The sequence below is a fragment of the Micromys minutus genome, assembly GCF_963924665.1.
Source record: "Micromys minutus genome assembly, chromosome: 9".
Lineage (NCBI taxonomy): Eukaryota > Metazoa > Chordata > Mammalia > Rodentia > Muridae > Micromys > Micromys minutus.
This window is the reverse complement of record NC_137978.1, coordinates 5,299,332-5,326,690: the sequence shown is the minus strand read 5'-3', so window position 1 is coordinate 5,326,690 and position 27,359 is coordinate 5,299,332. Positions and strand designations below refer to the sequence as shown.

The following is a 27,359-nucleotide window of genomic DNA, read 5'->3' as shown; positions in this document are numbered from 1 at the left end:
CCCCAGAATGTTGGACATACCAGGGGACATGCACTGAGGACAGTTGCATGCCTGAGTAAAGCCTGACCAAGAGAAAACCCACATGTACTGCAGATGGTGGTAGAGCTTGGAGGATGATGTTATTGAAACTTTAGCCCAGATGAGTCCATCATGAGCCCAAAATGCCAAACATGGAACTGGGTACAGGGTTTAGTGTTTGTCCTATTTGCTTTGGTCCCATTTCACTTGCCATGTCCATTCCTTTCATTAGAATGAGATTTTCGACTTTGTGCCAATATTTTCTCAGTGCATGCAGCTTGCTTTTGTTTTAAATGGGCAGTTAAGAGCTTTCCATGTGTCCCAAAAGAGTTTTGTCTTTGGGACTGTTAAGGATTGTGGGGATCTTTAGACATGGACTATATGTTTTGGAGATGGAAACTTTAGAAAGTAAAACCAAAATGTGTGTGTGTGTGTGTGTTTAAAGTTCTTCAACATTTCTTTTGTATGTTTGTACCTGTGAGCTCATGTGCACGCCACAGCACATGTATGGAAGAAGACAACTTGTGGGAGGTTTTCTCTCCTTCTACTGTGAGGTCTCTTGGTTATCAGTCTTGCCAGCAAGGGCCTTCACGTGCAGAAACATCTTGTTAACCCTAAATCTTTTTAAAAAGGGTGTGCTTGACTATCAAGTTTACACATGGTGGGCTCATGGTGGTTAATCTTAATTTTCCATGCAGTAGATTTAAAATTTCTAGAAGATTTTCTTTTGATGTGTCTGTGAAAGTGTTTCCAGAAAGGTGTGACTTAAGAGAGACCCACCCTGAATGTGGGCAGGGGTCCTGGACTAATAAAAAGGAGAAAGTGACTAAGCATTAGCATTCGCCTCTTGCTTCCCGGAGATGCAGTATAACCAGCGCCGTCCATCTCCTGCCATGGCGGAATTCATCCTCCAACTGGGAGCCACATTAACTCTCCCCTCTCTAAGTGCCCTTTGTTGTGTGTTTTGTTACAGCAACAGTAAGAACAGCAATATACAAGTCCAGGGCCTGACTGTGCTATGCATAGTGGGGTTCCATCTTCAAAATGAAGGATAAAGGTAAAGGAACAGAGCTGCGGATTTTGTGGGGCTAAAGGAGAAGATTTATGAGCACACCCACCATAGTGTCCTATGCTACAAGTCTCAGCAAGTGCAAGCCTCATTTTCCTGTGCACATGTGCCAGGTTTTCAGAAATTCAGTGCTCTGCCCCAAATTCAATGCTCTAAACCTTGCTGGTCTTAAGGGGCTGGAAGTATCCTGGGTGTGCTGATAAGAAACAAGCAGGAGACCACACTGCTATTTAGGGGCTGGGGAAGGGAGTTTAAGAACCCAGGCAGCTTTTTGGGTCTTCTGGTTCACACAAAGTTCTAGCTAGTTGTTATATAGTGAGTTGTTACATAATGAGTTGTTACATAGTTAGTTGTTACTTAATTCAGTGGACCATGCTGGCTGCCAAATGCCTTGTCCTTAGACAAAGAACACGCTAACTCAGCCTCTGCTTACTATTAGGGGACATTTCTTTTCTGGCATGCAGCAATTTCAGAGGGGATAAGGGTATGTTTCAAACACTTGAAGGACAAAACCAGCTTTCTCCCTCATCCCACAGGTCTGACTGGACCTGGCTTACTCTTGAAATGTCTTCCTGTGATGTTATGACTTAAACCATGGAGGGCTCTTTGATCCAAGCCCAGAATTTGTTGGCCACAGGGTTTTTGTTAATAGAAAACACTCATGCACCTCTAGGGGAAGAAATTAAAGCACATACTTTTTCCTGTCTGACCTCTGAACTCTTGCCATTTACATCAAAGGCAGGCTAGGGGAGAAGGCTAAATTAGTGATCTGTGTTAGCACCTTCTCTAGCTAGTCTGTGATTTTCAACTTTTTTTCCGCTCAGCTGATGAGTTTCCACTTCAGAAGGTGTGTCCGCAGAAGTCTTGGTGGAAGGTATAGTGTTCCATGCCGCAAGATCCATCTTTCTTTGTCCTTTAGAATCTGTTACGAAGTAGTTGAGACTTGCCAAGTGTCTGGCTTGGCTTTTCCTTAACTTCTTTATCTGTGAAATGGGGTTTTATCCCACCTCAAAGGGTAGATGTAAAAACCACAGAAAAGAATGTGTATCAAAGTTCCTTGTGGGGAGTGGTGGCGACGGGGGTGAAAGCACTTACCATGCATGCCTGACGGTGAAAAGCTATATATAATTGCATATGTCTGCAAGCCTGGCACTCCAAGGGCAAGCAGTGAGTGGAGGTAGGACAATTGGCTGGAGATTCAGGGCTTAGGTGGAGGATGCTCTCAGATGTTCACACTGAATGCTCTCGTGTGGATGAATGTGGTGATCCTTCTATCTACTGAACCACTAAGGTGGTTCTACCCTTTTTTTATGGTCTTATCAAGGACTGCCATTTTATTAGCAAAACCTAATAAGAGACTAGAGAGATGGCTCAGCCATCACTGTCTGCTCTTTCAGAGGTCCTGGGTTCTATTCCCAGCACCCACTTAGTGGCTCACAGTCATTTATAGCCCTATGCCCTCTTCTGGCCTCTGAGGGCACCAGGCATGTATATGACGTACAAACATACATGCAGGCTAACTGCTCATGCGATGAGGTAAATAACTTTATTTTTATGTAATACTCTGACATTTTTTATTGCGTTGGGATCATGGCCTGTATACTAACTACACTTGCTTTCTCTGAAAAACTTCAATTTGAAGTTCTGCTAACTCCTTTGTAAGTTAAAAAGTTTGTATGCATAGGGGAAGTGGACATTTGAAACAAAAGGTGAAGAAATTGTTTCTTTCTCCCCTCCCCCCATCTTGGAAGCATTATGCACTATGTGGGTGGGGTGGAGGAAATGTTTTATCAATACTGTGGGAATATATTTTTAGTGAAAGCCTACAAGTACTCTATGTTGCTTTAAAGCAAGAGTTTGATTGTTTCAATAACTTAACTTTTTAAAAAGATTTATTAATTTACTTAATGTATATGGGTATACTGTCACTGTCTCCAGACACACCAGAAGAGGGCATCAGATCCCATTACAGATGGTTGTGAACCACCATGTGGTTGCTGGGATTTGAACTCAGGACCTCTGGAAGAGCAGACAGTGCTCTTAACCGCTGAGCCATCTCTCCAGCTTGTTTTAATAATTCAAGCATACTATGAAGAAGAGAGATCTGTGTTCAGCTACTATGGGCCTGGCCACTGCAAAACAAATCTGGCCTCGGTGCCTCTTCTTGGTTAATGTGTGTGGCTGTTACTGGGCACAGGTAGATTCTGCAGCCAACGTGACCATGTTCTCATCACATCCTACCCGTGGTACCCAGGCTGCTCTGCAGATCTTCATCCTGCTGCTAAGCAACAGTGAGCTTCTGCTTACTGAGAACTAGTGCCTTGGGGTTGATCTCCATATCTCTAGAGTAACTGTAGATGTAAAGATGACCCCTGCTGCGGCTTCCTGAGCATTCTTTTATCCCTAGCAAAAATGCCATTATCTTGCACATTTTCCTTTAGCCAGGCTTGGCTCTAGGAAGTCAGGTGAGGCGAGGTAAGGAGAAGGAAGCTCTGGGTTTGTCATTGGCTGCAGATGATATTGCCCTCTCTAGACAGGCTCCAGACATCTGCTTCTGCCTTTCCACCCTGTTCAGCTTGGGTATCCTTCATTTGTGACCATTTGGGAAACCCCAACTTGCCCTTGTAAGATCTTTGTAGTTTAGACATTTTGCTTTCCACAAATCCTCAACACTGGTGGTGACAAAAGTAGGTTATCAGAACGTGCCTCATGAATGGTGAGGGAATTTGGAAGCAAAGCCCTGGGCCTCCCCACCTGTTTCCTTACCCATAGTGGGGATAAATAATGCTTTCTTTGCAGAGTTGTTAGATGAAAAGGCTCTAAAATCCTTTTGTGAGTTGCACAATAATCTCTTTGAGAAGTATGAAACAATTTACACATCTTATGAAAGCTTGAAATATATGCTTCTTGAACGACAGCAAAACTTTTTGTTCTGTTTCCGATCTGTGGCAAATAAGAGGAAGTTTTACTCTGAGTGTACTTGCACCTGTATAATGTCAGGAGGAAATAATGAAGAGTTTGATCATTCATTAACCAGTGACAACCTATGAGCGGTTTAATAGTTTAAGTCTATAGCTCACTATCTCACAGGTTTATGTATGCAGGGAGGATGTATCATGCATTTCATTAGAATGCTACTATCCATAGTGAGGACACTGCAGTGTCTGATACTGCGAGGCAGTGTAACATGAACAGTTGTGCCTCTCCTGACATAAGTGTAGGGATGCAGTACCAGAGATGCCCTGGCTGGCAGCAAGTCCATTCCTGAGCACCCCCCCCCCCAGTTGCTGAAGAACTGAAGGTCACCTGTTGCTAATGTTAAATCCACACTTCCATCCCCCAGCCCAGCCATTACCTTTCTTCCTCCTCTTCTCTGCAACAGCCTTTAACGTGTTAGTGGAGTTGCCGTGTGAGTTCGTGTTTCTCATAATCACCTTAGAGAAGTGGATGCATATTAGAGGTCTAATTTAGTAGACAAGGCCCCTCTGTGAAAGACTGCTTTGTGGAAGGGGTCTTTGTGTATCACACATCACAGCAGTCCCTGGGCACTTCCTGACTGAATGGCAGAGCTGCTCCAGAACAGTGGGAGGAAGCTGCTGGGGTGAGGGTGGGGGTCAAGGAGCAGGGTTGCACTGGAACTGCCCCCCTGGGTCGGACACTGGCTCTCCGTGAACATCTTAATGTTTTCAGTTCTTCTTACCCCAGCCAGGGACTTTGCATCTTCAATGGGGGCCCCACTACCCTGAGCTGCAGTGAAAGTGGAATCATTTTAAGCCCTTAACAATAGTGGGTTCCGATCCTCTTAGTTCACGCTTTGGGTAGCTTTCTTTTAGACCAGGTAGAGAGGCTTGTAATGTGGAACTGTCGCTCTGGCTTTGCTGCATAAGACACAGACTTTCTTTTCATCTCTTCTAACCATCACTCTCCTCTGATACTCAGCCCACCCCCATCTGAAAGAAATCTCATTCAAATAATACATGGGAAGATGGGCAAACTATTGTCAAAGAGGGGAGGAATTCTCACTTCCCCTGCAGTACCCCAAGATTATGTTAACCAAAAGATGGGACACTTTCTTTTTCTTTTTCTTTTTTTAAACTTTATTTTAAAAAACAAAGATAAAAGAAAAAAATTTTAAACATCTTTGCATAAATGTATACAAATACATTTTTGTCAGTGCTTGACTTTTTTTTTTCTTTTTTTTAAGGTTTGATACTCTGCATTAAGGTCTTACTAGTTACAATGAGCAAAAAGTACATGTAAAACAGGATGAAACCCGGAATTAGTCAACGTTTTCTTGGTGTGTAAGGATTGAGCATAATGGTTTTTTTTTTTGTTTGTTTGTTTTCTTTTCTTTTCTTTTTTTCTTGAGCTTCACACAGTCTGTGAGTTGTTTCTGGGGCAGTCCGAGCCTCTGGGGTTAGCATCCCACTATCAGTGACTGCATATTATGTCTGTTCTTTTGTGACTGGGTTATCTCACTCAGGATGATATTCTCTAGGACACTTTTTTTTTCTTGAGATGATGTTTTGAAGCTCCAGTCTAGAATTTACCCAACTAGAATGTGCTTTTTACTTCCCTACCAACTAAACCACAAGATTATGTTTAATAGGGCTCTTGCTATTTTACTGACAGACAGCAACAGTTCTCATAATTTTGACCACTTCTTATGTACCAGATTATTGGGCTATTATGTCTGGGTTTTGAGTTCTATTTTAAATGTAGGCAGCTGAAAGAATACATGCTTTATTCAAGATCTGAAAGTCACAAAGTGGGTTGAGGTGGGATTCACGCACATCCATGTCAACCTTTGCATGAGCAACCGGGTTGCTAATGTTAAGAAAGTCAGGGTTTTGTGGGTCCTGTGACGCTCGCTATCTCCATGGACCATGGTAATTTGTTCGGGAGACTCCAAAGAATACAGACATGGCTCATGAGATGAGCCGGTATGAATGGTCGATCATCAGGAAGTACTTACAGATGGAAGAATTGAAGCCATATTTTGTTTAGCTCATTTCTCTGTCCCAAGTAGGCATGTTCGTTACCACCGCCGCCACCACCACCACCACCGCCACCACCACCGCCACCACCGCCACCACCGCCACCACCACCACCACCACCACCACCACCACCACCACCACACATCCTCTCAACTCAGGGAAAAGAAGGGCAGCCAGATTAATTTGGAAGCTTGAAAATGAATCAGTAGGAAAGGGGAGAAGAGACAGGAGAGGAAAAAACCCAAAGAACAGACAGAGTTTTAATTTCGGGTCATTTTCATCATAGATAGTGCCACGCTACATTTGGGAAAGTGTCCCTGTGTGAGTTTATTACTTGGCCTGTGTTGAAACACATGAAGTGGCTACTGTTGCTCACAAAGCCTCTCTCTTCATGCATGGGAGGATGTTACTTGTCTCTATCCTTCAAGTAAATGCTATGCAAAAATTACATCCAGACTTTGTCCTCTGATCAGGAGAAAGAAAGAGACAGGCTTGAGCAGAAAAAGAAGCCAGAAACTGCTTTTTATGTGACAAGAGATAAGAAAATCACCTTTAAACAGCCCCTTTGAACTGAATTAATAAGTTTTCAAAGGGTGCCTAGTACCAAAGTCCTGAGACAAGCCTACTTGCTTTTCTTTTTAGAAAGATTTCATTTACTTAAAAACAGTTTTACATTGAAAGACATTAAATTATGTCTTTGTGGGGGTCTCTAAGCTAGAAGGCAGCACTGGATCACCTGGAGCTGGAGTTACAGCTATTGTGTGCCACCTGATGTGGATACTGAAAACTGAACTCCTGTCCTGTAGAGCAGTGTGCACTCTGAACTGCCAAGCCTTTTCTCCAGCCCCATTGTGTGCGGTGTGTGTGTGTGTGTGTGTGTGTGTGTGTGTGCACATATGTACATGCCTGAGGAGGCCAGAATAGGGTGTTGGATCTCCTGGGGCAGAGGTTACAGTTTGTTGTAAGGCACTTGATGTGGGTGCTAGAGACAAAGGTGGGTACTCCCCAAGAGCAATACAACTCTTAACCAGTGGTCGATGCTCCAGCCACTGTCCCCTTTTCTGTTTCTTCTACCCCTTAACACTCTCACAATTCTATTTCACTCATTGTTTAACCCCCGTGCCTGCGTGTTTCTTGTTGTTGACGTTCCCATGGAAATCAAATAAAAGTTGGAAAAGCTAATTCAGGAGCGCTCTTAAAAAGAATGTGTGGATTTCTCACCTCTTTGACTGCTGAGACTTGGTAGCTGTATTTCAGTCTTCCTATGTTTGAACAACTTGGAGCATGCTGCCAAAGGCAGGAGAGCACTTACAACCTCTGTGTTTTATAGTTGTTTGCCCATCTGGCTGGCATTCCAGACGTTGCCTACTAGAACAGGGACGGTGGGAAAAAAAGCTTGGTGTTCTATACTTGTCTGAACCACCTTGAACTGTTGAAATGTGTGGGATAACTCTCTTTTGCTACTCAGCTCAGGTTAGGACTGTGCAAAACTTCCTCACCTTAGTCCCACTGAAAATATGTGGATTGCAATTAAAAAGCTACTGAGTTACCCCCACGAGACCTGCACCACTGTGGTACCCATGGGCACACATGTCTTTACTGCCACTCACAGACAGGTTCACAGTGGGACAGGACTGTTGGTGGCTTTTTTCCAAGCAGCCTATGCATAGCACCTTCCAGGCCTATGAATGTTCCCAGCAGGGGGTAATGTTTACAGTCAATTCCAATGTGATTTTTCTGTCTTCTGGGATGAAGGACATGGTGTCTCTGTTTTAGCATCAGATTCTGGTGGGCAACAAGGGCACTGACAATAACCTGTGTTGTTTTGGGGTCTGTGGGATGCGCACTGTGCTTTTTGTTTGGCGTCCTATGACATCTGCGAGCAGCAGCACCTGCTCCAATTGAACTATATATACACACATATATATATATGTATATATATATGTGGGTGTGTATGTATGTATATAGTGTGTGTGTGTGTGTGTGTGTGTGTGTGTATGTGTGTGTGTGTGACATAGGACTGTGGTTTATAATATATGGCTTCCCTATGGCTTTCCCAAACATTCTAGTGTTAGTTACTTCTCCCCCAAGTCCCTCTCCTACCCTATCCTCTTCTTTCTCTCCTCACCTGAGCCCCTTCCTCATTCCCCCTTTCCCCTTCAAAGGGCACCTGTGTTCAGCCATCATCTCTTCCTTGAGATTTTTCCCCACCAAGGTCCTTCTTTATTTTCCTTGGTTCTACAGTTACTCTTAAGTTAAGCACACAAACCCAAAAGTTCAGTGCTGAGGTCCCTCTGAGTGAGAATGAGAAACGCTCAGTCTTCTGTGCCTGAGTTTCCTTATCCACTGTCTTCCAGCTCCAACCACCTCCTGTGAGCTTCACTTTCATTATCATTGAATAAAATTGTGTATATGAACCACATTTTCATTACATTTGATTGATGAACATCTATGCTGTTTCCGTGTTCTATCAATTGTGAATGGAACAGCAATGAAGACTCAAGCCTGCCACCCTACCAGAAAAGGTAACTAATGCGTAGAATAGTCACAACAGTGGACACAACAGGTTGCAAAGGCCCAGGTGGTCAATGCAGTAGTGCCTAAGTGAACATACCCCTTTGTTCTGTCCCAGCTGGCCAGTTGAGGTGCAAGGCTTTGACTCCAGGCCACAACTGCTTGGATCTCAAGCCTGGCATATAGCCTATCGCTTCAATAGCTCTCTTGGTCCCTGCTCTCTTGTCTGCTCAGAAAGAGTATTCACATGCTTTTTGTCTTAGATCCTTGAGGAAGAAGTTGATTGTCATGCTGGGCTGACTGGATTATTATATCTGGTGATAGAGCAGTATGAAAGAGACATAATGACATTTGTATTAATATTCTTCCTTTCGCAATTTGTACAGTGGAGGAAAGGCCAGGTAGTATGTATGTATGTATGTATGTATGTATGTATGTATGTATGTATTATCTATGTATCTATGTATCTATCTATCTATATATCTATCTATATTTCTATGTATATATGTATGTATGTATGTATGCATGTATCTATCTATGTATGTATCTATTTATGTATGTATGTATCTTTCTATGTATGTATGTATCTATCTTTCTATGTATGTTTGTATGTATGTATGTATCTATCTATCTACTGATCTCTACCTACCTATATCTATCTACCTGACCACGTTTCTCTATTTATCTATTTACCTACATATCCAACTATCAGTTACCTATCTATCTTTGCTGTTGAATCAGTCCCCTTTTCTTTGTTTTTAGTGCCACTTTTATTTGCTTGTGTGTGTTTGTTATAGGGTTTTACAGTGTATCCCTGGTTGGCCTGAAAACTTACTCTGTAGCCCAGGCTGACATAGCCTTTGAGTCTCTCAACTCACCCTCCTGAGTTCTGGGCTACTATTATCCAAAGCCACAGCCCTATTTATCACCCAGCCTTTATAAACACAATACATTGATCTGTGCCCTCAGTTTGGGACACACACTCCTGGAAGTGGTACTGATCAGCTGAGGACTAAACAAAGTCCCTTATTGGCAATTGTTGGGCAGTTTCAAATGTTAGAAGATTGGTTTTTGTTTTTTCGTGTGTCTGTGTTTATCTGTGTGAGTATATGTCACATGCGTGAAGTAGCTGCAGAAGCCATAAGAGGATGTAAGATCTGGAGGTGGAGTTACAGGCCGGTGGGTGCCTCCCCGTGTGGTGCTCAGAACTGACTGAGGTCTTCTAGGAGAGCAACCGTGCTCTGAACGAGCCAGCCATCTCGAACCTCCCTGGCTTCATGTTCTGTGAGAACATGAGTGAGAAGAAGACTGGAGACTGAGTGTTTTCTCAGTTGTTTCTTTACAGACTGTTGTGTTGTCAGAGGACATGACTAGTGCCGCATGTATACTTTGTAACCATTGCCTTGAAGGTGCCTAATGTTTCATACAATTACTTTCTAACAGTCCAGATGGTAGTCTTCACTGGTCGGTTGTTATCTTGCTGGAAACTACTGGTGGGTACATTAAAATTAAAGACAAAAATGTGTGGCAGAAGAGAGCAGGCCCTACCAGGAAGAACCCTCTACTGATTGAATTCAGGAGAATTTGAAGCCTGAGAGTTCTTAAAAAGTTTGTATGAATCAGCAGATGGTTAAAAACTTGGGAGTATTTGTTATGTGGTATGAAAGCATCTTTTCTTCACCCGATGTCGACTGTCCTCTGGAAGGCTTATTGCCTCTGTCTGCTAACCTGGTCCTGGTTCTGGAAGCTTCTGGCCTCCTTACAGTCTTATCTAGTTCTAGAATGTTTTCAGCCTCCGAGACTGCTGAACAAGCTCACCCTTTCTAGCTATCCCAGAATTCCAGCTGGCTGGTTCTGCTCAGCTGTTCTGGCTCAAAGCCTCTCCAAGCTGACCGTTTCAACTTGACTTCTCTCTCCACCTCGGACTTTTTGCTCAGCTTGGCCTCCTACTAACTTTGGCAACCTTTCTAATATGGCTCCTTCTTATTCTCTGGCTCATTCTGTCTTCACCTGTGTCTGGTTTGCTGTTTCTCTTACTATCTCATTAAAGTTCCCTCCTCTTTTTTACTCTCTGTGCTTTTTTTACATAGCTTCCCTTTCCTCTCCTTCTCAGAGTTGGGAAGATCCTGTCCTGTCAAATCTTTCTCTGATTCATCCCCTTTTTATGCCATTCAATTAGGTATCACTTTTAAACATGGGCTCTTCCTTCTATAAACTAACTTTACCTTTATTGCTTGGGATTAAAGGTGTGTTCTAGGGGCTGAGCCACAATACAACTAGCAATGGGGTTTCCCAGGAAATGCCACAGTCTTGGGATTCACAGTATGATCACATAGCCTGCAACATGACAAAAATTCAGGGACCGGACTTGCTGAGGAAACACAACACAAGTAGCCCTGGAGAGGAGGTACAGCCATTCAGAGCATGGCTGCTCTTCTGAAGGACTTGGGCTTGACTCCCAGCACCCACACGGTGGTTAACAACTGTCTGTAACGCCAGTACCAGGAGATCTTCCTCCCTCTTCTGACCTCACAGGCACCAGGCACACACTTATGTGGAGCACAGATAACACGTGCAATTTAAACTCTTGTATACATAAAATAAAAATAAAATTATAATGCAGATCTCTAAAAGTCTTACCAGCTCTTTTTCACTATGGTGGGATATCATTATATTGGCAGAGTCTAGGATTTTGTCACTGAAAAAAATATTTCATATCTCATTGTATATCTCAGATAATTTGAAAAGCAATTAGTGTAGCTTTGAAATAACAGTATTTGTTAAACCCATTGCTAAAATCTTACTTTTTAGAAGCTTTATTTTTTTTTTGAGAAAATCATTTTTTAATTGAAAAATAAAGCAATACATCTCACTTAACACTACCAAAGGACATAAACTAAACTAAGTTGGAGGAGAAATGTCTTTCCTAATTGGTACCGTGAACTGATGTATCAACTTATTGCTATAGCTTCTCTCCTCGATCTTGATAGCTACTAAACAAGATTGCTAAGGGTTTCTCCTGATGAATTAAATTGTAAAGTCAATCCTTGTTTTTAATCTACTGACACACGAATTTAAAACCTTTTCCATATTCAAAATAAGTTACTAATGCAAAAAAGAATTCTCATGAAAAAGCTATAAATATATTAATATTTAACGCATCCACAGACTTCAAAACAGGACTCCAAAATGATCTCTGGTACAAGTTTCCCTTTAAGTTTGTACACCCCAGGGTGATTTAGCAGCACAGTGGCTAAATTTAACTTTAAAAGCATCCAAGTTATTGCTTCTGTGGACAGAAGTCTCCTTTTAAAGAGTTCGTTATCTAGATGTTCCTAGAATTACACTCTTGTGTGTCAACTCAAAGTGCTAGAGAACACAGTAAACGTCACCCTCAAAAAATGACCGAAGAAAGGTATTAAGAAGTATGGCTTCTTGTGAGTCTGTATTACTAACATAAATAAAATCATTACTGGTTAACCGAAAAAAGGTTTTTTACAAAACTTCACATCAAAAATTAACATTTTTATTAAATCAAGTTAAAAATGTTCATTGTAGAAAAGTCAACAAGGGTATTAAGAAAATCTAAACATACCTTTTGTACAATATATGTATATATTATTAGCAAAATAATTCAGAGATTTTCTTTTTTGCATTCAGTTATTTTAAAGAAAGCACAACAAATTTATGGAAATGGTGACTAAATGTCTTCTCCTTAAAGATGGCACTTGTAGGTAGCAAGGAGGCAGAGATGTCTGTACACATCACATGTGGACTTGAAGAGACTTCCACGGCCGTTTGATTATGGGTGCCTCATCTAGCTCAAGATTCACATTCTCCATAATCAAACTGATGTCTTTGATTCAGATGACGAATGAAATTTCTAGTAATCTGGCTAGGATCCCCCCCCCCCCAAGGAAGAGACACACAAATAGGACCTGTCACAGGAACGATCTGAAATAGGTGGTTACGATGACAGTGACCCAATAAATGTTATCTGAAATTTGACCCGACAGAAGGGACACATAAAGGGGGGATGGACAGTGGAAAGCATCCTCTTGATAAGTTTCTGTACTATCAGATGCAGATGTTCCACTCCTGTTACTGCTCCTTACTGAATCTCGAAGTTTGGAATGACAGAAGAAACACCACATTCATCCTGATGCTTCTTATGAGATTTGGAATGTTGTCTCATGCAATAGAATTTAATCTTTTTTGAACAGCATCTGCAGCTACCAGAAACCTTCCTTATGATATCTTCAAGATCTACAGCCCATTCCGGACATGCTCTTCCTCTTCCAGTCACACTTCTGAGACATAGGGGACGATGTGGGCACCCACAGAGTCCAGAAGAGGGTTTCGGCTTCTCAAGAACTGGAATTAAAGGCAGTTGTGAGCAGCCAGAAATTGGTGCTGGGAACTGAATTCTGGTCCTCTGCAAAAGCAGCAAATGCTCTTAACTGCTGAGTTATCTCTCCAGCTTCTGATATATATATATATATATATATATATATAAAATTGATGAATATATTAATAAAGAAACACACATAATGATATGGTAATTTTAAAATGTTCTGTCCTTGGCACTTCTTGTTTTTGTGACAAGGTCTCATGCCCAGGTGGTTTCAGCCTTACTATGTATATAGCTGATGACCTTGAACTTTGTATCAACCTTGTATCTTCCTAAATCTACCTCCCAAATGCAGGGCTTTTGATGTTACAAGTCTTCTCCAGACTTGATTTGTGCTATATACAGTGCTGGGAACCCAGGGTCTTTTGGTAGGTAAGCAATCTACCAACAGAGCCTCCACCCCCCCTCTATGCATCATTTTGTGCATTTAAAGACACATGATTCTGGAAGGTTTTTTGTTTTCTTTTTGTTCTTGGTTTTGTTTGTTTTTTGTTTTTGTTGTTTTGTATTTCCCTGCACATCTACAAGTCTGTGGTATGCAAACTCAGTAACTCCTTCCCAGGATAGGCTGCAGGCACAGCCCAACACCTATGGAGCAGAGCTTCCAAACTTGTTTCTTTGTTAGTTAATGCCTTCTGGGGATCTGTGGCTCTGTTTCTCTCACTTCTAGGTTTGCCTACTTAGGGCAAGGACTGACTCATTTCCTTTTAAGCTTTGGTTAGATGATGACAACAATCACAGCCCCACCTACTTGGAGCAAGCTGAAGAATGTGGTAGAGCATCCAGCCACCATCTGGATGAGTTCACAGTGGTAATGACGCTCATTGGTCAAAAATGTTCAGTCTTTGCCTTCAGCATTGCAGCACCTGATAAATATCTGTGTTCTAATTAGTACCTTCGATTGGACTTGTAAGAGAAACAAACCTCAAGGGAAATTTCACAAAATCTAATAATAATGCGTTTGGAGAGACGGCTTAGCAGTTAAGAGCACTGGCTGCTCTCCCAGAGGACCTACTTTCCAATTCCCAGCACACATATGGCAGCTCACAACCATCTGCAAGTCCAGTTCCAGGAGAATCAGCACCCTCTTCTGGTTTCCATGGGTATCAGGAAGGTACATGGCATATTTGTATGTACACGCAGGCGAGCAAACATACACAGAAATCCTTTTAAAAGTTGAATGTTAAGGTTCATGCAGTAATCGTTTGAATAGCCTAATGCTGTGCAAACAGTGAAGTTTGTCTTACAAGGTCTTTTTCTGTACTGCAGTTATGCGAATGAGGAGTCTCTGTACCCCCCACTTTCGTTTTCCTAACCACTGAGCGCTGCTCTTGGATTTGGGGATAGAAATGAAAAGTAGCAAGTTGCAGCCAGACTACTATTTTGTCTTGCTGCTCCGCTAGACCCTCTTCCATCTGTAGCTTCTCCCCCCAGAAACGCCATAATTGTTCTTGCATTGTCTTTCTCGCTGGGGAAACCTAGCTTCATCCAGCTCATGGCCAGAGGCCTGCTGTCTGGTCTATATATGTGTGTTAATGCCCTTAGCAGTTAATTCTGCATTTTAACTACTTTTTCTTTGAGAAAAGAGTGTCTGACTGGTTCTTACACACTGCTTCTGCTTCTCCTGTTTTGTGCTTATAAAGAAAAGATCACTGCCTGTCTACATCTTTTGGTAGGTTAGGGACAGTCCCCTGGAAGATATCCTTGAAGGATAGGGAAAGAACTCTAATGGGGGTTTTCAGCTAGGGTACCACCTTGCTTTTAATAACAATAGAGCCGGTCCCTGCTGTAAGGAGAGGATACTGTAAAACAGAAATTGTGAACAAGATCCCCCCCCATGCCAATTGGCTGGGGATGGAGGTCAGTTGGTAAAGAGCTTGTGTCACTCACAGAGACTAGGGGTTCAGTGCATGTCAGGGGTGTCTAACTAGAGCAAATCCTCCTGTGACCTAAAATTGATTTGTTTTGCTTCCACATTTTTTCCAAGCCTGTATGTGAACTGGTGGTGTGTGAGCTACATTAATTACTTCTCCATTCTCCTGCCTCCTCTGTTTCCGTCCCTCACACATGTACACTAGGTCACTCGGCCATTGTTACTTAATTCTAGGCAGGACTTTGTTTGCTACACACATGCGCCTTAGGTTTTAATCTCAGCTTTCCCATCCAAACCCATGTGCGTGGTGTGTTCTGTTGGCCGAGAAATAGGTACAGCCCAGCCTCTCTTCTGATTGTATGTTTCTAATGTTGACAGTAGTTCAGGCTGAAAAGGAAAATGCCATTTCTCTCTTGTTAATGGCCAAATTGGAAGCAGAATTATATTAAGGGAGTTTGAGAATTTGTTTTTAAGTGGAGGAGCAGGAATAGAGAGCCACAATTAAAACCACTTACCCCGTAGCCATAGTTCCCAAACACAATGACAGCCTTCAAACTGATCAGGGATTACAGAAATTGAGTGAAATAAAACCTCATTCATTGCATCAGCCCATGTTTTGCCATTTTGAGTGCACGGTTCTCTCTGCACTTCCTAGTACTGGTGGGAAATTTTGGTCAAAAGATCGATCTCTCTCTCTCTCCCCCACTCTCTCTCTCTCTCTCTCTCTCTCTCTCTCTCTCTCTCTCTCTCTATATATATATATATATATATATATATATATATATATATATATATATAGTTGCATGATCTTCAGAAGCAACAGCAAGTAGTCATTAATTTCCATCTGTTAGGCCAGAACTTTTTTTGTGGCTAAACAATTGAAACAGGAAATGACCCAAGATACAGTTTCCATGACACCCTGTAGCTTGGATCCAGTTTTTCCTGAAGATGAAAGACCAAAGCCGCCTTTTGATACTGAGTAACTAATTGGACCGGTAGATAGTGGGAGGTTTTTTTTTTTTTTTTTTTTTTTTTTTTTTTTTTTTAATAATGTGAAAAATAAAGGAGAAAAAAAAAACTGGAACAGCTGTGTTTTGGTACAGTTGTTTAATCCCCAGATAAAACACTCCAAGGACCTTGGAATTGAATAGTGCCTTTTGGGGGGGGGGTAGTTTCTAAAATCTGTCAAAGCACTGAATGTATTTATGTTAAAGAGCAAAAAGAATAAAGGGGAAAAATCAGAGCTATGATACCAGGTGATACCTTTAAAAATGATCTTTGTTTATGCAGAATATGATGCCCTGTTTTCAGATTCCCTCTTGAAAGTGCTAAGAGAAAGGCTAGGTTGTTGTCTGTCGTGGGCCAGTGTTTGTTTATATTTCTGCTAGGTGCTGGCAGAGGGAGCAGAGGGAGTTCCTCTGTCCCTGGGTTTTCCTTTCTCTTGTAAATGAAGCGCTGGTTGTATTGCCTTTTAGTCCGACTTCTCTTCCCCCCAGAAATTCCCCCTCCGACTGAAATGCTCCACTGATCACAAAGGCACACATAGGAAAAGCTTAAAATAGAGTTAAGTGGAGAAAGTATGTCTTTTCTTTGGAAGGGAGGCAGTATCTTCCCCGTGTCCATGGCATTCATAAGAACCGTGTTGTCTTACGTTTGGTCAAACAGTCTGTTTGACCTGATGAATTTTCTATGTGCTGGAGCTCAGTGGTGGGGTGCTAGCCCAGCATGCACAGGCCGTGATTTCAGCCACAATACAGCAAAACAAAAAGAACTGAAGAGACATGAATTTTCTTGTAACTCCTCATTCCTCTTGTGAATGGACCAGAACCCTGTCTCTGTTCATTTTCCACCCGTTAACTTTATTTGGTGGGTTTAATTCTTACATTTTGTAGCAAAGTGTTTGTCTAGTTTCATTTTATTTTGCCAATCTGAGGAGTAGAAACAGATGTTCACACTGAAATCCTAATATAGATTGACCAAGGTGTAGCCATGGGCCGATTACCTGTTTCTAATTTCCTCCTTTCCTTTCCAAATTGTGCCCACCTTTGGGCGAACTGCAAGTTGCACGAGACTTGGGGCCTCCCAGTGCTGTGTCTGCCCCATGGGCGACATGAATTAGATGCGTAAAGGGGTGGGTGATGACAGCGGGGTGCTGTACATGAGGTTCTCCCAGGGCTTGTTCAGTCGGCAGCTCTTACCTAAGGCTTGGGTCTCATGCATCGGTGTGTCTGCAACTCATGAGATAACAACTTAATTTTTTTCTCTGACCCTCCCTCTCCCATCTGCAAGAACATTTCATTTTTGGTTGGAAAAAAAACCTAAACATTTGACACAGGGTCTCACTATATAGCTCTAACTGCCTTGACTCTCCATTATCTATACCAGGCTGACTTCTAAGTTAAAGAGATCCTCCTGCGTCTGTCTCCTGAGTGCTGATTCTTGACACCATGTCCAGCCCAAATATTTTCTTTTTAATTTTCATCCTTTGGAGATTCCTTTTTCCTTTTTCTTTTTGTTTTTAATTAATTATTTATTTACATCCCAGATGTTGTCCCCCTTCCGGAGTTTTTCACCCCTCCCCTTTGCCTCTGAGAGCCCTGATGGTGGTTTCATTCTTGGAAGCTATGCTCATATTCTCTGGGCCAAAGGGGAATACTTCCTTGGGTGAGCTGAAGAACAGCCTTTAAGTCTGTAGGGAAGTGGGGACAGGGTGGTTTTAATCTGGAAGAAGAGTCAGCTAGGAATGCAAAACCAAGCGGAATTGAGAATCAAAGCCAAAGTCTTGTGTGCCTGGGCAAGTCGTTTGTGCTTGAGGCTTACATACCTCTAAGGTCGGACAATAACAGACTATACCAACTCCTTCCTGTTATTTTTTTTAACCATTTATTTTTACTTTGTGTACATTAGTATTTTGCCTGCATGTACATCTGTGCAAAAATATCAGAAGCCCTGAAATTCTTGACTTCAATCATGTGGGTGCTGGGGCTGAGCTAATCATTGAGCCCCCCCACCCCGTTTTTAAAGGACTTACATAAGTATGCCCACAGACACAGTCCCATGTTAAATATAAATCATAATATAAACTGTAATGATGTGATGATTGAGAACTCCCTCCCGAAAGTGGGGGGGGGGGTAGCCCCAGATTTGAGAGGATTGGGAGCATTGAGTCTCTCTGGTGGCCTCAGACTAGCAAACGATTCTGCCCTGATTGGGCATGCTTCTTGCCTAACATACAGGCCCAGTATGGCAGGTCGCCTTGTTTGTCACCAAGACATGCCTGTTTTTTCTGAAGCACAAGGGTAGTTTTTCCAGTCTGAGTGGCTTCTCACGTTCCCTGGATTCCTGGGCACACACTTTTCTTTGGAGTCCTTCCTGCCTGCTACCCCCCACCCCCCATTCCCTTTTCAAGATTAGTGTGGGAGGGGGCGTGTGTGTATGCTCATGTTCAGGTGATATGCACACACGCGTTCCATGTGTATGCACAGGGAAGCCAGAATACAATGTCTGGTGTTTAACTCTGTCATGCTCCACCCTATTCCACCGACACAGAGTGTGTCTGCTGAACTTGCTGTTTCCTGAGTGCTGGGACTATCTGCATGTGCAGACAAGCGCTGCTTTAACCTACCTGCTGAGGATTCGAACTTAGGTCCCGATGCTTGCGTGGCAAGCGCTTTTACACGTCTCTCCTTCTCCCCACCCTTTCTGCTTCATTTTGGTTTTGTTTCATTCTTGCTCTCGTCCATGATGACTGGTAACTGCTCCCCTCAACCATGCTGCTCAGAACACAGGCAAGGGAGGGAAAAAGAAAGAAAAAGATGTTTTTTCCTTCTTGGGCTTTTATTCCTAATAATAAGGGATAAAATGATAGGGCCTTGCAAATAGATAATGCTGAGACACAGGAGAGCTCAGATTTTACTGAACTTTGTGCTCCTAACTGTAAGAGTGAGGGAGAGCTGCTCCCTGCTTTCCTTTCGGAGGGTTGGCGCTCAGCATCTCTTTGAGCTGTGTGTCATTCTCACGTTCTGCCGCTTGCTCCCTCTTTACGCCTGTGGTACCCACCTACTCATAGTAGGTGTGCAGTTTTTATTTTTAGAAATCTCCAGACTGCCTAATAACAAGTTCCCTGGGCCTTGGCTCTGCCCAGGAGGGAATAATTGCAAAGCAAATCCCAGGATATAATAAGGAATCTTTGACAGGACACATTCTTTTTAATCCTTTCTTCGGCTTAGCCACCTGATATTAAAAAGGCAGATTTGAATCAACTAAAGATGAGGAGTATTAGCTCATTTATGCTTTAAAGGACAGGAAGGAAAGGGGTATTAGGGTAAAATACTGAAGTTACTCTGTTTTTTTTTTTTTTTTTTTTTTTTTTTTTTTTACGGTGTTGCTTTTCTTTGACCATGAAATCTGCCCTAGGGTGCCTTCTAAAGTAGAGAGCTTTTGTTACATCCCCAAGCACAGAGGGAAGACAGTATAATATTCTGTATAAACTCAGGTTGAAACCATGGGTGAATTTTATGACACATACTTTACAAAGCCTAGCACTGCACCTGTCTTAATATGAGTGGTATTCATATTCCCCTTGATTTATTAATAATGAAGTTAATATGTAGCCAAGAATGATTCTCGAGCATTCTCAGATGTAGTTCGTCTTACACAGCTACTGTGATGACTCTCAGTTCTAGAAGCCTGAAGAAATAAATGATGGGTTTCAGTGGGGGAGAGAGGAAGCCAGTCAATAAATACATTCTTTGAAAGATTGGTGACTTGACAGCCTAGACAACACCCCCACACCACATACTACACACACACACACACATACACATACATACTACACACACATACACACCACATACTACACGCATACACATATACCACACTCACACACACACATATTCATCTCCCCAGACACCCCTCACATACACCCCTACATACATCACACACAGGCTGAAACTCAACGACCTCCATGAATTTGGGCAATCCTATACTTCTTGTTTAGGAAGGTGCTGTGGTGGGTCCTTTTCTCTTTGGGAGTCTGTGGAAACTGGGCAGGGAAGGGGACACTTCTTTCTTCCCTAGGCCTCTGAATTGGTAAGTGATTGGAGACAGATCCTATGACCTTGGACATTTAGGCAGCAGTTGAGGAGGGACAGGCAGCGCTGATCACAGCAGCCAGGAGTTCACAGTACCTTCTCCATCGGTCTTTGGCTTGGTCTCTGAGCAGCACTCTGTCCTTTGTTGCATTCCTAAGTGTCTACACCGCTTTCCTGATTTAGTTGTGTCTTTGTATATTGTTTTTCTGATACTACTCATCATCCAGTCTCACAAATTTTAAATTGCTATAAAGAGAAATCATCTGAGAGGTTAATGTGGTAGGTCAGGTGATGATGCTAGGTGCCCTTGTCAGCCTCTTGCTGTGTGATTTAAGTGAGATGTTCTGTACTGGCGTGCCACAAACCCATTCATCACCGGTTATCCCTGGAAGGCTGAATGAGCCAGAAGGCCATGGGCTTACTGTGAGGCTTGGCACAGCCGGGACAGAGAGCGGAGGAAAATGCAGGATGTCCTTTCCAGTAGAGATTCTGGGTTCCTTTCGCTCATATCTGTGTGGCTGGTTTATCGTCTGTGAGTAATGACTACTTGGGGACCTATTTTTAGTGCATCTAAGATCTTTGCAAGTACCCTAGCACTGCAGTCGGGCATCGAGAGTCAGACAGCACAGCGACAGGATATGAAGGTGACCACAGGTGCTTCTGTCGTGGACCTTTAATCTGTTTCCCTCCTTTGATCTCACCTCCCTTGTTTTATAGAAGAGGAAGTCCTTAGTGAGAGAAAGTCATGGTGTCTTGGCCAGTATTGATTAGCTATTATATATAGGTGCTTAAATATCCACATCCAGGGACTCCATTTCAAAGCCCAGACTCTTTCCATTATACATGTCTGTATTGTAGGGAAACAAAGAATACGGTAAAGGAAAAGACGGAGAAAAGGAGTCGAGGCACCTGTGAAAATAAGCAATCAGTAGGTACTAGAAATCAAGGGCTGAGAAGGATGGATTGAAAGGGATGGAGAAGCTGGTTCTGTCACATCGCAGACAAGTGACCACTTAGCATACATACTCAGTCATCCTGGACAGCTCTGGACAGCTCTGGCACAGGACTCACATGGCCTGTGTTTGCTCCAGGATTACAGAGTGATTGTTGTCAGTCTGTCCTGGAAGACTAAGACAGTAAAGTAGCCATAAGGAGTACTGTGGAACCAAATTGACTTCCTCTGCTCTCTGCAGCCTTGGCCAAATTGCAGACCCCCCAATCTACACCCTATTCCCCCCAGTTGTAAATGGTGGGTGACCACGTGGGGTAGTTTGAATAAAAATGGGCCCCACAGACCCAGAGTGATGTCACTATTAAGATGTTTGGCTTTGTTGAAGTAGGTGTGGCCTTGTTGAAGTGGGTGTGGCCTTGTTGAAGTGGGTGTGGCCTTGTTGAAGTGGGTGTGGCCTTGTTGAAGTGGGTGTGGCCTTGTTGAAGTGGGTGTGGCCTTGTTGGAGGAAATATGTTTGAGGTTACAGATGTTAAAGCCAGGCCCAATGTCTTATTCTCTTCCTGATGCCTGCCAATCTGGATTTGGATCTTAAGCTCCCTCCCCAGTACCATGTCTGCCTGCCTACTGCCATGCTTCCTGCCATTAAGATAATGAACTAAACCTCTGCAGCTGTGAGCCATCTCCAGTGCAATGTCTTCCTTTATAAGAGTTCTGTGCTCATGAATCTCTTCACAGCATTAGAAACCCTGATTAACACACCATACCAGTGTTGTGAGAATTAGATACCATACAGCATTTGGAACTCTCATTGGGCACATTTAATGTTTGTCTTAGTTAGGGTTTTATTGCTGTGAACAGACACCATGACCAAGGCAAGTCTTATAAATAAAAACATTTAATTGAGGTTGGCTTAGAGGTTAAGAGGTTCAGTCCAGTATCAAGGCAGAAGTATGGCAGCATCCAGGTAGGCACGGCACAGGGGGAGCTGAGAGTTCTACATCTTCATCCAAAGGAAGCCAGGAACTGACTGAGCATCCTCAGGCAGCTAGGAGGAGTGTCTCCAAGGCCACCCCCCAGAGTGACACACTTCCTCCAACAAGGCCACACCTACTAGACCCACTCCCCGGTCCAAGCAAATGCAAACCATCACAATGTTCTTACACTGTCTTAAAAATAAATTACGGATTTTTATTGCTTTCTATAATTTCATGAAGAAGTGTTTATTTCCATTCTCCAGATCCCTTAAACTAAGGAAACTGCCTTATGGTCACAGACAAAGTCATGGAGACCCAGAGCACATGACTGAACACACCTGTACTTTCCAAACTCTAATGCTTCTTGCTTCCCTCCTTGATAGCAGCTAGATAGACAGGCTGTGGGTGTCTCTGCAGACTTTCCCCTTTGACTGTCCTAGTCTACATGAAGCATCTCCACCCTTAGGCCTACTCCACCTGCCTCCCTTCTTTATCCTAATAAGGACTTTCCTCTTGGACCTATTATTTCGGTCATTTGTACACAACTTCTTAGCTAACGGATGAGATGTCGTTTGCATACTTGTCTTATAAATGTCTTCCGTAAGAGGTCCTTAGGAGAGCTGGAGGAGACAGTCTTTTCCAGTGTAAGCATATGGTAACATTGGCATGAGCCAGTGTCTGTCCCCTACTTCCTCCCTCTGCCCAACCACCAACACCACCTTGTAAGCAGCTTCCAGACTCTTTCCTGACTGGGCCAATCTCCAAATATGATTTTATTTAGATGTCAGATGAAGTTGCAGTATCAGTAGTAGTTCAGGTCATATTTTTAGGGGAGACCTCTCTTATCTAGGGGAGACCTCTGTCATCTGTTTTCCTTATGATCTTCCAAAGCCCAAGGGCTGTTCCTTTGCCTCGTCTTTGTTTTGTACATTCTCACTCCTGCTTGACTTTCTTCACTGCAACCTTGGCTATCAAGATAAAGTTCAGATTTGAGTGTTGGCCGAGCGTATATAAAACAGCACTTTTGGAAAACATGAACATCTCTCACTTAAGAATTCTCCGGGGTCCCCCGGCAAAAAGTGAAAGCTGAAAGGGCTGCCAGTAAATGCCTTTTGTAGTGTTGGAAATTCAAAGTGATTTATCACTCAGTGGTAATAACTTCTATATACAAGAAATGAGCTAAAGGTAGGAAGGCCAAAAATAACAACCATAACCATATGGCTTTTTTCAAGACGTGTCCATGTGACTGTCTAGCTGAAAGGACCCTTGCTGGCTTGACTGTAAGTTTTATTTTTTGTGGCTCTACATAAGAACCTTTTCGCTTTCATTTCTGCTGCTTTGGCTCTTGGGCTTTAAAAAATGAAACAGAAAAATGGGGAGGTAGTTGAGCTGATTTAAGGTTGGCCACAGGATTGTTGGTATTTGCTCTAGTGGTGAAACTTTGGGAGGACCTGGTTTATATTCTTCCTAGCCTCCAGCAATTGTTGAGCATTTTTGTAATGGTGTCAAAGTCTGGGGGTAGGGGGTGTGTTATGGGTACACTATCTTCTCAGTGGTCAAAGCAGAAAATGCACAACCGATATCCCAATGAAATCGTATGGATTTTTCTGCAGCGTTGTCTACATGAGAGACGTAGCAGAGTTGGGCATTATTTGCTTTTGCAGAATCCCCATTCGTCCTTAGTAATTATAACGGAGCAATCTGTAGTTATTTGAGGGAAAGAACATGAAATGAAACAGCTCATAGGTTCTAAAACACCTGCTTTCTTCCATGGTCAAATGAAGACAATTTCCCACATCCAACCTCTCTAGAACTCATTACTGTATTGAGATCTGTGCGATTTTGGCATATTAATAATATTGAATCATTTGAAAGGAAAATGAAATACAAAAGTGAACATGTGTATATATATGTATATATGTCTAATTTTATGCATAACATGTACAGGCACAAGAGGCATATGAACTTACACATAGAATAAATGCCATAGGTTTGTATAGTAACTGAAATGTTATTTTAGATTTACCCCCTAGTGAAACCTGAATTCCTGTTAATGCAAAGCACTAAATAATTGAACTATTTCTACTTATATTAACTAAACAAGATGGTCTAAAAAGCAATTTCTTTAGAGTACCTTGAAAATAGAATTGGGGGCGCTGGGAAACTTGAAGCTTTCAGATCATAATGAAAACAGGAAGTACCGTAAACCCTATCACTTTGGGTGGAAGGTTAAATTTAACAATCTCCTCAACCAAGACATGTTCCCAGCCTGATTAGGCTGACATTTATATAGGACTCCTGGAATATAAGCTCACGCAATTAAAGAGAAAATGGGTTTTTAGCCTTGCAAGCCTGAACTCTCGAGCGTTTCCCCTGCGTAAACCATCACGACTGATTGTATGTGGGTGATATGGCCTCCCCGTGTGAAAATGCTATTAAGCACCAGTTGTAGTCACACTGTGTGAGATACACGCCTGCTCTGTTCAGAGTGAGCCAGGGGGACTGCTATTCGCTCTACAGCTGCCTGGGGGAGAGGGAGATGGGAAATTAAGGTGTGAAGAAAAGGCCTGTGGCCTGACACTGGGCACGCAGGTGAGCTGATGTGGTGCACTGAGTCTGTCTCTAGTGATAAGTCCGGGATTCAGGCTCCAGCTCTTTCCTATTAAAATGGGGAAGGGCCCCATGTGTTCAGGTCTTTAATCCCAAGAAGTAAACAAAGGCAGATCTCTTGAGATGGAGGCCAGCCTTGTCTTCATAGTGAGTTTTAAGACTACCAGGGCTACATAGTAACCTTGTCTCAAAGCAGGGTAGGGCACACAATTCTTGTTCCTTTCTCTCACCTACTCTCTCTACCTCCTAAACTTGAACAAATATGGCTTTAGGTTTTGACATGTTTGACTTTTAGAGCAGAAGGTGTTCTTCATAGAGTTGGGACGTGATTGGAGGAGAGATGTGTTTCTTTAGGTGCTTTGCTTCTTGGCAAGTAGCCTGTAACTGCAGACAAAATGAGGCAACTCCTTCAGGAGTGTGGTTCTAATTGCTAATATACCTAAGCGTTTTTGACACTCCTCCCATTCCGTGTTCATGTTAGAACCGTTACCCTTCCCATTAAGTATTCCGTGAGGTTCACTGTAGAACTGCAAATTACAGTCATATACCCATCCCAGTTTTGTTTTACTTTCCCTTTAATTGTTTTGAATGTATTTGTATGTGTCTGCAAGGGTGTCTGCATGTATATATGTGCACCATGTGTATGTATGGTATCCAGGGAGGCCAGAAGAGCGTGTCAGAACCCTGAGGCTGGAGTTACCAGTTACTGTGAGCTGCCATGTGGGTCCTGGGATTTGAACCTGGATCCTCTGCAAAAACCATCAAGCTCTCTTAACTACGGAGATGGCTCTCCAGCCCCACTGTCTTTGATTTTTTTAAAAATATTTATTTAGTTTATGTATATGAGTACATTGTAGCTGACTTTAGACACATCAGAAGAGGGCATCCGATCTCATTACAGATGGTTGTGAGCCACCATGTGGCTGTTGAGAATTGAAATCAGAAGAAGAGCAGTCAGTGCTCAGAACCACTGAGCCATTACTTCAGGCCCCACACGGGACCACACTGCTTTGCTGACCGTCTTGGCTCTGGACTAGAAACCTGTGTAAGGGACCGTGCAGTGGACTGTCTTACTGTGCCTGGTGCGTATTAGTGCTTAGGAAATGTTTGCTTGTTCCTTCACAGAGGTTGTCACATAGGACCCGTCAGTGAGGAGAGCACTGTGTTATGCCCTTTCGAAAGCATTAAATCAGGTGATCCTTAAAGTTTTCCTGCATGGTGAGCATTGTTCCCCACTTTCCCATAAAGGGTTATTCTATTATATAGAAATATTTCTAGGGACTTTTTAATAGTGTTTTCTCTGGCTAGTTTATTTATGGAGCATTTCTTTTCTGTATCTAAGACCATTCCTTCCTAGTAAACAAAAACCACATATAAGCTAACAGAAGCTGCAATGGAGAAAAGAGCAATTAAGGGGCAACAGGAACCCATTTCCATCCTGACTTTGCTCTGCAAGTGATGTGATTTGAAACCAAGTAATTTAAGACCCACTTTTGTCATGCAAATTTGGGGTACTATATCAGGTTGGGCTAATCTGAAAACCCAAAATAATACAATTCCAAATGTTCTATGGCCCAGAACACTTTGAACCTAACATACATGATGTAGAAAGCTTCCACACCTAGATTCCTGTGATGGATTACTTTAATGATACAGATACACAAAAAATATTTTATAACACTACCTTAGGCTGTGTGTGTGTGTGAGAGAGAGAGAGAGAGAGAGAGGGATGGGGAACTGAGTTCTGTGTTTAGATTTGGGTTCCAGCCCAAAATGTGTGTATACATAAATATTTTCAAATCCCAAAGCACAAAACACTTATTGTCTTAGGGTTTTTATTGCTGTAAAGAGACAGAATGACCATAGCAACCCAATGACAAAGGAAGACATTTAATTGGGGATGGCTTACAGTTTCAAAGGTTCAGTTTATTATCATGACAGGAAGCATGGCACTATGCAGGCAGACATGGATCCACATCTTGGTCCAAAGACAGCAGCAGGAGACTGACTGTCTTCCACAAGCAGCCAGGTGGAGGCTCTCAAAGCATACCCCCAACCCCCAAAGTGACATACTTCCTCCAACAAGGCCATGTCCCTTCTAAACATACCAAATAATGCCACTTCCCACGGGCCAAACATATTCAAACCACAACACTTGGGATCCTAAGAACTTTACACCAGTCTGTAGTACCTCGGTTTTTGAGGTCCACAGGCTATATATAATGCAGTAAGAATCATGCTGGGTCTGGAGTGCTTACCAAATGCTAGCTAGCTGCTGTCACTGTCAGCAAACAGGTGACATCTCATCCATCTGGTCGTTCATTATTCATTGCACTTTATCTTATCTAAAAGGCTGACAAATGATCTTTTCTGTTGTTGCTTTTGCAGGAAAGTGGTGGCTAGGGATCACACCCAGGACCTCGCACATGCTGGTCTCAGCCCCAGCAATCATGGTTTTGAGTGTGTACTATATGACAAGCACTTTTCAGTCCTATTCATTCATCCCACTAAATCGTGTAGGAATTCCTTTCCCCGGGACCTACATTCCAGCTACATACCATCTAGGCCATATGCAGCATGAACCCCAAGAAGTAAATTATCTGTTCGACAGTGGGCTGTGCTATTAAACAATAAGAGGTGGAGGCAGGCAACTGGGTTTTCATGGGACAATATCTAAGGGAAGCTTTTGGGTTGTAGTTAATTAGGCTATTCATACAGGCCTCGCTGGGAAATGATAGTTGAGTAATCTAAGAGAGAAGGAGAGAGAGGGCATCACAGGTCTTTAAGTTTGTCCCTGGGTCCAGCCTGGCAAGATGAGGAGGTGGGGTGTTGTGGTGGTGGTGGGGAA

The 27,359-nt window shown here is 42.7% G+C and overlaps 1 protein-coding gene and 1 pseudogene across 2 annotated transcripts in view; one reads left to right on the top strand and one right to left on the bottom strand.

Moving 5' to 3' along the window:
• The window catches only part of CACHD1 (cache domain containing 1), a 207,322-nt gene that overhangs the window by 17,464 nt on the left and 162,499 nt on the right, over positions 1-27,359 (top strand). The window lies entirely within an intron of this gene.
• The window catches only part of LOC308424890 (E3 ubiquitin-protein ligase RNF138-like), a 44,590-nt pseudogene continuing 29,489 nt past the window's right edge, over positions 12,259-27,359 (bottom strand). Inside the window, exon 2 of the transcript in view lies at positions 12,259-12,972. The product of the transcript in view is annotated as an E3 ubiquitin-protein ligase RNF138-like (transcript). The remainder of the gene's footprint in view (positions 12,973-27,359) is intronic.